Genomic DNA, 11,371 nt, shown 5'->3' with positions numbered 1-11,371 from the left:
TCCGGGGTTCTCCATAACGTAACATAATAACAGTTGGAAGGGACCTTGGAGGTCTTTTAGTCCAACCTCCCTGCCCAGGCAGGAAACCCTACGCCATTTCAGACAAATGGCTATCCGACATCTCGAATTATGCTTAGGGATCGTGTCTGTGGAGAGTCTAAGTCATCCAGGTCATGGTGGTCCCGAAGGTGCTTTTTTTCAAGAGGCAACTGGACTTTCTGGGGGTTTTTTTCCTTGAAGACGTTTCGCTTCTCATCCAAGAAGCTTCTTCGGCATCTGTGAAACGTCTTCAAAGGGGGAAAAAAACCCCAGAAAGTCAAATTGCCTCTTTAAAAAGCACCTTTGGGCTAGAGATCAGGATAGGATTAGGATTAGGATTAGGATTAGGATTAGGATTAGGATAGGATAGGATAACAGAGTTGGAGGGACTTTGGAGGTCCTCTAGTCGAGGGGTCTCCAACCTTGGTCCCTCTAAGACTTGTGGACTTCAACTCCCAGAGCTTTGCTGGCTGAGGGACTCTGGGCATTGAAGTCAACAAGTCTTAAAGGGACCAAGGTTGGAGACCCCTGTAATCTAGTCCAACCCCCTGCTTAGGCAGGAAACTCTACACCACTTCAGACAAATGGTTATCCAACATCTTCTTAAAAATTTCCAGTGTTGGAGCATATAAGAATCAAAGAGAATATAGAATCAGATACAAACTTACAGACTAAGAGGTCCGTAACGGGCATGCATAAGAATAGAATAGAATAGAATAGAATAGAATAGAATAGAATTTTTATTGGCCAAGTGTGATTGGACACACAAGGAATTTGTCTTGGTGCATATGCTCTCAGTGTACATAAAAGAAAAGATACGTTCATCAAGGTACAACATTTACAACACAATTGATCACAAGCGTGCCTACCGTTCCTGTCCTATTGTTTCCTTTCGTTATATCCAATTAATATAGTTATCATATACTCATGCTTATATATATGCTTATATATTGTTTAGTTATTGCATGCTTATGTTTATATATACTGTGTGACTAAATAAATAAATAAATAAAACAATCATAAATAATAAGGTAACAACAATTGATAAATCATAAAATACCAGTATGAGAATTAGAGATGAGAGATGAGAAAGATGAGGAGGTTAGGCTAGTTTCCCATATCACACTATGTGAAGTTACAGCTCTGGTTTATTGGTTCACTAAACAATTGGTTTCTTGGTGCACAAAACACTCTAAAACCCATGTTTTGTTAAGCCAGATGACTTAACATGGAGTGTTAAAATGGAGACTGATAGCAGTAACATCTGGCTGTGAAAGCTGGACCACCAGACTCATGGGAAGCTGGTGGCTTATAAACTTCATAACAATATGGACAAATGAATGCATGACAATGAATGACAAAACAATGCTCTTGAATTGTGCTAAGGAAATAGTTGAATATTTCTTGGCTCGCAAGAACAAATCAGTGTGTGATGAAGAAAACCAGATGTCTTCATGAAAGCTCTCTGGATGAAGTTAAAGCTTCATTCCGCCATCTCATATAAATATTCTATCAAAGTAAACAATTTTTCACCTTCATATTTTTCATTGAATCACATCATGTATCAAATATCATGATATTGTACCAAGTTACATGCATATTTGCATCCATAAATACGAAAATGCCTGACACCTTATCCATAGGTACATCAAATGACCAAAGGAAAAATTATACAGTATACCCGTGTCTAACTTCATGCTTAGAACATAACCTTCTACTAAGCATTCTGTTTGCTCTCACACATGTACACTAAGAGCATATACACCTAGGACAAATTCCTTGTGTGTCCAATCACACTTGGCCAATAAAGAATTCTATTCTATTCTATTCTATTCTATTCTATTCTATTCTATTCTATTCTATTCTATTCTATTCTATTCTATTCTATCTGTACTTCATATACTACTCTTATTGTATTCAACTTCATACTCCAACACAGTCCCTAATAATACCTATTAACTATTCAGAATGTCTAGGACCAACTTGAGGAATTTTCTAGGAAACTGGAAGAAGGTACTCATATTCATTTGGAGTGGGATGCTAATTGGACAGATCCTAGGGAGATTGACCAAATTTTTGTCTTGCAAAATTAACTGACAAGTTTGGTACTGTGACTTCTGAGGAAGTCAATAGGGTTCTCTGAAGCAGCAGATCAACCCTTTGCAGTTTGTACTCTGTCCTTTTAATAGGTGAAAGCCACAAGGGAGGTGTGAGGAATTGGGACAATGATGAATGCATTATTGAGGGAGGGAGTGTTACCTCCTTTTGGAAAAAGGCAGTGATAGGCTCCTTCCAAAGAGACCATTGCTGAATTTAAATGTACTGGACAACTATCAATCTTTCTCCACCTTTAAATTGGGGTAAGGTTGTGGAGCAAATGGTGGACTGCAGCTACAGAAAATCCTGCAGCAAGTGAGTCTGGACCAATTTCAGTCAGGTTTCAGGCCTGGATTCAGCATGGTGATTGTCTTGATTATGGTTATTAATTACTTCTGGTAAGTAGTCCCTTGATCTGATTGGATCTCTCAGCAGCTTTCAGCCATAGTATCCTTCTGAGCCATCTCTGAGTGTTGGGTTGAGTTTTGCACCTCTTTCTCCAAGTGAGAGTTTTGGAGAAGAGAGAAATCATGTTCTAACTTGTAATAATCATAGGTCCCATAGTGCCTAATAAGTCCCTATTTAATATTTAAAACTGGATGAGATCATCTATTGGAATGAGGCTAGGTTTCATCAGTGTATTGTTTATGTCCAACTGTACATTTTGACCACTGGATGATAAATGTTACTGTTGAAGTGATGAAGAAGATGGTCCTTCAGAAACCTCAGTGTCTAAAGACCATCTTCTTCAAGCAATGTTTGGCTGTTGTATTTGTATTTGTTATCTTTGAGGGCAAAGAAATCTTTGAGACGTTTGCAAGCAGGTGCTATAATTTCACTTTTGAACTTCAGGAAGCAGATTTCACAGGTCAGCTCTGAAGTTCTTAAAGCCCTACAAAATAAAGTTATATGTTGTATAGCAATCTTTTGCAAAAGTGACATAAGCAAGAAATAAACACACAGTGAATTGCACTCAATAATTCACTGCAGTTAGGGTTTTTAAGTAGCTCCTGTATATATAATATACAGAGTAAGCCACAAATGCCTTGTCTCTCACTTTTATATATGATTTTAATCATACTGATGTGTATGATGCACAAACCCAAAACAAATAATAAAAAAGCAGGAAAAATGCTACAATAGCAAAAATCTACATGTAGTGAACCATTATTCTAGAAGGATTGAAGTAATCCCTCTTTAAAAATTATCCCATTAGAGTGAACAAAGAACATTTGTGCCTGATGAAATGTAATATGAGATGGCTTTCTCTGTTGTTTTTAAAAGCTTGAGTAAGAATGCAACAACGTTTGATAACAGCTAGACCTTTCTTCAGAAGACAAGGCCAAAAGCTATTATCTGAAAGAAAAAAGAAAAAAGCCAAGAGAAGCCAGTTGAATAGTTGCCGATTTTTTTATGTGTGTGCTTGTTAAAATGCTTTCTTATTTTCTACTGAAAGATACCATGCTAACATTTACTGTTGTGAGTTGCTAATCTATTTTCAAGGTTGAGCTCCATTCTCACAGCCTCTAGAAGATAAATTTCTGAGTGGGAAGCTGTTTCATACCACTAAGATTGCTGATGGCATATTCACTGCATTTAGACATCACCTCAAGTTATAATTTTTGATGATTTCCCCCTAACTGTAAAAGATCTGTGTGCGCTAGCACTTTGTTGCAAAATCACTTCTTCTTTTTAAATATATTTTTATTGTTTACATATAAATATATTGAATACAGTGCAATTGTCCTGGCATTCCACTTGCCATGAAACAAAGGTTAAAAACCAAATAACATATATACTATTTTAAACACTGCTAGTGTTGTACAGTTGTTACTGACCATCATATTCTAGATGTCAACTTATCTATCATTCTAATACCTACATTCTAATCTCTTTCCATGGTCACCTGATTCTTTTGCATTCCAACTTCTACCTCGTGTTTCTAACCATTGATAGAATCTATTCCATGTAGCATAATATTCTGTATCTCCTTTATCTTTTATTTTTAGCATTAGTCTGTCCATTTCTGTTGGAAGAAATATCCATCTGGGTTCAGTTCCAAGTGGGGACAAAGACACTGGAAACATGGAGGCTGCTTGGAAAGATGGTTTAATGGTGGTCAGGATCACATGGCTTGAGATCCTGAACAGAAAAGGGCTGAGATCCTGTGTGCTCCCTGGTTTTATGCTTTTTCTGAGCTTTGAACTTTCTGGGGCACAGGAAGAGTATCCTGATTGGTTGTCAGACTCCCAGGGGGTGGGAGTCTTAGCTAACATTGTAGGTTGTCCCTCAAGCTTGCCTGAGCCTTGCTGGCTGATGTAATCTTCCCAGGTGCCATGTGGTGAGATGGGTAGAGGCTAATCCTATCATGTCCTGAGGGCCATGTCTTAATCCCATCACCCTGGAGCTGAAGGTCTTCTGTGTTGTAGATAAGATGTCTTTTGTCTTTCTGGGGCTATTAACAAAGGTGGGGGCCGCTTTCCAAGAGCATGTTTCTCCTTTTCTCATCCAGGAAGGTATAATATTCTGCTTTTTAAAATATTTCCTAGAATATTTCATTCTTCTAGGAGGGGGGTGGGTGCTAAATTCCTACATTTCCACACAGACTAATATCTTCCTTATCGTCTCCTCTGAAGGGATGTTTTCGCTCTTCCACTGTTGCACATACACAATTCTTGCTGCGGTCAAGATGTGTAATATTAGGTATATTGTCCCTTTATCATAGCCATCTGATATAATGCCTAATAAAAATAATAGTTTTAAAAGTACTTCTGTTTTCTTACTAATGGGAGCAGCTAAAACAAAGCTAGGGGCTCTGTCCAGAACCAGAGTTATAAGTCAAAACAATGTTAAGAGACAGAGAAGACAAGAGTTTGCAGTTCACTATGATTAGGTTCAAATGTTGAACTAGGATTTGCTTTTGTGTTTGTTATGGAATATAGCACAACAGGTTGAGCTCACATACCATTAGATTTAAAGTAAGTTTTACAAAACAACAGGTGTTCATTCAGATAAATTAAGCCAAAGTACACTAACAACACTTGAACCCAGCTAAAATCATATGAATGGGAAAAATAATATGCAAGTCTGTTCTGGCTTAGCAGATAGGCAATTTTATATATACCAAAATACTGAGATTTTATTGAGTTCTCAAACAATCTCAGTGAATGAAAAGCTGAGTATCTTCCAGAATGTTTTGGAGTTTCAGCAATTCCTTTCTATTAGTTATGGGTATACATTTGGAGAACCCTAGCTTGTCCATCTTCAGATCCCTATTTTTACTTATAAAGTGACAAATCTAAGATAAGGGACATGTCTCTATAATCATAGTTTCTCAAAACATACAGTTAATCACCTGGAGCCTGTCAGGTCCTATTAGCTGGAAATTAAGAAAATTGGGATTCCAGCATCTGGAAGGCATCAACATTGGGATCTAATGGAAACCATAGTGGATGTGGATGTGGAAATAGAATAGAATAGAATAGAATAGAATAGAATAGAATAGAATAGAATAGAATAGAATTCTTTATTGGCCAAGTGTGATTGACTCACAAGGATTTTGTCTTTGGTGCATATGCTCTCAGTGTACATAAAGAAAAATAAAATACATTCATCAAGAATCATACGATACAACAACACTTAGTGATAGTCATAAGTTACTAATAAGCAATCAAATAATACTAGGAAACAAACAATATAAATATAAATATAAACAATATAAAGATACAAGCAGCCTTAGTAAATTAGTTGACAATGTTGTGGGAATTATTTGTTTAGCAGAGTGATGACATTCAGGGAAAACTGTCATTGTGTCTAGTTGTTCTGGTGTGCAGTGCTCTATAGCATCCTTTTGAGCGTAGAAGTTGAAACAATTTATGTCCAGGATGTGAGGGGTCTGTAAATATTTTCACAGCCCTCTTTGACTCATTCAGTATACAGGTCCTCAATAGAAGGCAGATCGGTAGCAATTATTTTTTCTGCAGTTCTAATTATCCTCTGAAGTCTGTGTCTGTCTTGTTTGGTTGCAGAGCCAAACCGGACAGTTATAAAAGTGCAGATGACAGACTCAATAATTCCTCGGTAGAACTGAATTAGCAGCTCTTTGGGCAATTAAAACATAAAAATATAAAACATTTGCTAGACCAATTCTAGAATACAGCTCACCTGTTTGGAACCCTCACCACATCTCTGACATCAATACAATTGAACGTGTCCAGAAATATTTTACAAGAAGAGTTCTCCATTCCTCTGAAAACAATAAAATACCCTGTCCCACCAGACTTGAAATCCTAGGCTTAGAAAACTTGGAACTCCGTCGCCTTCGACAAGACCTAAGCTTAACTTACAGAATCATCTATTGTAATGTCCTTCCTGTTAAAGACTACTTCAGCTTTAATTGCAATAATACTAGAGCAGCTAATAGATTTAAACTTAATGTCAACCGCTTTAATCTAGATTGCAGAAAATATGACTTCTGTAACAGAATCATCAGTGCTTGGAATACTTTACCTGACTCTGTGGTCTCTTCCCATAATCCTAAAAGTTTTATCCAAAAACTTTCTACTATTGACCTCACCCCATTCCTAAGAGGACCATAAGGGGCGTGCATAAGTGCACAAACGTGCCTACCGTTCCTGTCCTATTGTCTTTTCTTTTCTTCTTCCTATATATATATGCTTATACCTCCTTATATTTACTCATATATGTGTTTATATACTATATAATCTTTTTGTATGATACCTACATATATTGTTGTGACAAAATAAATAAATAAATAAATAAATAAATAAATAAATAAATTTGAGCTTTCTGAATTGGTGCAGAAAGAACATTCTTTGTTGTGCTTTTTTTTTATTGAAAAAGTTTTAAGAAACAAAAACATTTTTCCCCCTTTTTCCCCCCTCCCCCCCACAAAACCCCCTTTCCCTCTCCCTTCCCCCCCCCCGGCTTCCTGGGTCAATCACAAGGTATTGTTATACATAAACCAAACATAGACTAAAATTTTCCCTTCTAATCCAATTAACCTCATCCAAATCTTTTCATCTCCCAACCCCCTCCCCATTACATAAAATAATACTTCCTAATTATTCAAAGGCAATCTGATATTTCTTAATCTGATATCTGTTTTGTAAATAATCAATCCATTTTTTCCATTCAATTAAATATCTTTCCTGCATATTGTCTTTCAAAAAAGCTGAGATTTTAGCCATCTCAGCCAAATTAGTGACTTTCAATATCCATTCTTCTATTGTAGGTACCTCTTCTTTCTTCCAGTATTGTCCAATCAACAGTCTTGCTGCTGTTATTAAATTCAGAATCAATTTAGTCTCAATCCCTGTACAATCCGTTATAATTCCCAAAAGGAAAAATTGCAGCAGGAACTTTATCTTCTTCTTCAGTACATTTTGAATAATCCACCAAATTCTTATCCAAAAGGCCTTAATTTTCTTGCAAGTCCACCAAATATGAAAATATGTAGCGTCATCACAGTCACACCTCCAACATTTCGCTTGGATATCAGGATACATACATGATAATTTTTTGGGATCTAAGTGCCATCTATAAAATTTGTTGTGCTTTTTTGATGACTTTTGATGGTAGGTGTCCATTTTAAGTTTTGAGATATGATAGAACCTAGAAATTTGAAGGTCTCTACTATTGATACTGTGTTGTCTACTATTGTAAGAGGTGGTAGTATAGGAGGGTTTCTCCTAAAATCTATCACCATTTCTACCGTTTTGAGTGTATTTAGTTTAAGATTGTTCTGGTTGCACCATAAGGCTAGTTGTTCAACCTCCCATCTGTATGCAGATTCATCATTGTCTCAAATGAAACCAATCACTGTTGTATCAACTGCAAACTTCAATACTTTAACAGAGGGATCTTTTGAGATGCAGTCATTGGTGTATAGAGAGAAGAAAAGTGGAGAGAGCAAGCAGCTGTGGGGTGCTCCTGTGCTAATTATACAGGTATCTGATGTGATTTTTGCCTAGCTTCATTTGTTGCTTCCTGTCTGTTAGGAAGCTTATTATCCATTTACAAGTGTGATCAGGTATAGCTAGCTGATTTAGTTTAGTTAGAAGAATACCTGGAATGATGGTATTGAATGCTGAGCTGAAGTCTACAAAGAGGACCCTTGCATAGGTCTTTGGAGATTCAAGATGTTGTAGGATGTAGTGCAGAGTCATATTGACAGTATCATCTGTCGATCAATTTGCTCGGTAGGCAAATTGCAAGGGGTCTAACAGCAGATCTGAGATGGTTTTCAGGTAGCTCAGCACTAGCCTTTCAAACGTGATGTTAGAGCAACCAGTGTGAAGCCATTCAGTTCCTTGATGGTGGGCTTCTTTGGCACTGGGATGATAGTAGAGAGTTTGAAGCAAGAAGGAACATAGCACATCTCTAGCGATTTATTAAAGATGCAGGTGAAGATGGGGGCTGGTTGGTCAGCACAAGCTTTTAAGCAAGAAGGAGTTATCTTATCTAGGCCTGGTGCTTTTCCTGGCTTTTGCTGTGAAATAGATATATAGTAGACATCTTCTACTAGAAACTACAACTATCTTTCATCTACATTCATGGGCACCATGGTGGAGAAAACTCACATTGATTTTACATATGTATATTGGATTTTTCATATTTGGTTAATTATCAGATAGTTACTGTATACCTATTCATTGAAGCTAAAGAACAAGAATTAGGCCTACTATATACCACAAGTTATGCCATAATGTCATATATGTATTAAGGTGTATCATCTAAACTCACTGTGTTTTATTCATTAAACCATGGTTAAAGAATACATGGCTTGGTGTAATGTGTGAATCAATCTGCCATCTCTAAAAATTTATTAAAACGAAGCTACACAGATTGTTAAAATGAGAAAGAAGTTGGCTTCTAATTTCCAATATAGTAGCTAGTTCTTAAGGATAATATGTAGCAAATTTGGTTGAAAAATAGCTTTCACTGAGGTGCCCTTAAGTGAAGGAAACAATCATGCCTATATACCAGTCAGGGCAAACCTTTTTTTCCTCGGGTGCCGAAAGTGCACACAAGCCCACACCCATAATGCAATGCTCCCCTGTGCACCTCACCTCCTCTGCGTGCGTGCGTGACCCCTTGTGCTCCCCCAACCCCCTGCAAGCATGTGCAACCCCACCCCCTGCGGCCCATTTGGGGCCTAGCAGGCATCCCTTAAGCCTCCTGGAACCAAATGCGGCGCTGGGGGTGCTGCTTCCCCACCACCCATGTGCATGTACATGCAACCCCCCACACCCCATGCATCTACACGCGATCCCACCGCATATGTGTGCGTGTCTCCCACATGTGTGACAGAAACTTGAAAATCAGCTGGCTGGTGGGAGGCGTGTGCACATGCATGATGGAGCTGACCTAGGGTGATGGCTCGTGTGCCCACAGAGATGGCTAGCCGTGCCACCTGTAGCACGCATGCCATAAATTTGCCATCATGGCTATATACCTTAATATTTATCAGTCACCTTTATCTAAGAATCTGGGGCACCTAAACTCATTTCAAACCTGACTAGTTAGTACATAATCTATCCCCACTGTTCCAATTTAAACCACTTTTCTTATGAAGCCCATTAATTTTAACAAAGGAATATCAGCTTGGATCTATTCTGGATTCCCCCCACCCCTCACATCCTAGAGCATTTGGCACAATCATTAGTCTATTCTGCAATATTGTCTCTGAAAGTGGAAGATTAAGGCTTTTGAAGCTTTAATCTATCTCAACGTTCTATAGAAGCAAGTGAGAAACAAGTTTCTTAGGAATAGGGATTCTTTCCTACAGATTGGTAAGGATGCCCTGTTTTCTACAATTTATCTAACTATGAAAGAGCAATTTGGAAAAAGATTTTTTTTAAAAGAGGAAAAGATCACACGTAACACAATACTTGGCAAGGGATTCTTAAACATTTGAAATGGCTCTCACATGAGCTTGGTTCTGCATCAGTGTGATTTTCTTGAAAATAGGGAACAGGAGTTGAAGGTTTTGAAAGAGATTCCTCCCAAGATGTTAAGGGATAGAAAGGACTTTACATTTTTCACAAGAACTTAAGAAATACCAGATTCAATTTAGATGGGAGGTTCCAGTTGGCTTGACAGTGTATTATCAAGGAAGGAGATATCGTATTGACACAGTGCTTAAGGCCAAAGATTTTCTTTCTACAGTGCTGAAACTTGAAATAGAAATAATAGAAAAAAGAATTCAAGAGACTCAAAATGGGTGTGGAAGCTGAGGTGATTCCAGTGATGTTACCATCAGAGGAACAACCACAAGAACAAAGACTGACGAGGGGAGCCCTTAAGCGTAAAGAAAAGGAGCAACAAACTCAAAGTAAAGTTCAGGATTCTGCTACAGAAGCGGTGGGAGGAGCACGGCCGAAGATACGGGAGGACGATCTTCAGTTGATTGCTCAAAAGCTTCAGCAGCCCAGTAATGGCAAATAAAATCTTGACTTGGAATGTCAATGGTTTGAACTCAGCTCAGAAGAGAAGAAAAATATTTCATTATTTGAAACAATTTACAAGTGATGTTATTTGCTTACAAGAAAGCATATTAAATTATCAGATCAAAAGTACCTAATAAACTCAAAGTTAGGTAAACATTTTGTTGCTTCAGCTTTGGAGAAAAAACATGGCATAGTGGTTTATTTGAGAAAAGATATACCAGCCAAGTTAATAGAGGCAGATATTCACGGAAGATATATTGCTATTGAACTTACAATAGAAACAAAAAGGACTCTCTTGCTTGGTATATATGCACCCAATCAGCAACAAGAAAAATTTTATAGAATGTTATATGATAAGTTGATCTATGGGATTATAAATCGTGCATTATATTGGGAGATTGGAATGGAGTAATAGATACGAAAGGACAAGAGAATTTCTTCCAAGAAGATACCTGCACATGCAAAGCTGCCTAAATCCTTTTTGATATGATAGAAGATTTTGAGTTAAGAGATGTATGGAGACTGCGAATTTGGAGGAAAGAGACTATACTTTTTCTCTGATAGGCATCAATCCTTCTCACGTATTGATTTTATTTTAATTTCTAATGATTTGCTTTTTAGGGTGAAGAAAACTAAGATATTTCCAAGATGTTTGTCTGATCATAGTCCTGTTTGGATGGAATTGCAATATGGAAAAGAGGGTAGAAGAACTTGGAGATTAAATGAAAATTTGTTTAGATATCAGGATAATGTAAATCAATGTA

The sequence above is a fragment of the Ahaetulla prasina genome, chromosome 7 (assembly GCF_028640845.1).
Source record: "Ahaetulla prasina isolate Xishuangbanna chromosome 7, ASM2864084v1, whole genome shotgun sequence".
NCBI classification, from domain to species: Eukaryota; Metazoa; Chordata; class Lepidosauria; order Squamata; family Colubridae; genus Ahaetulla; species Ahaetulla prasina.
Note: the sequence above shows the minus strand (reverse complement) of the source record.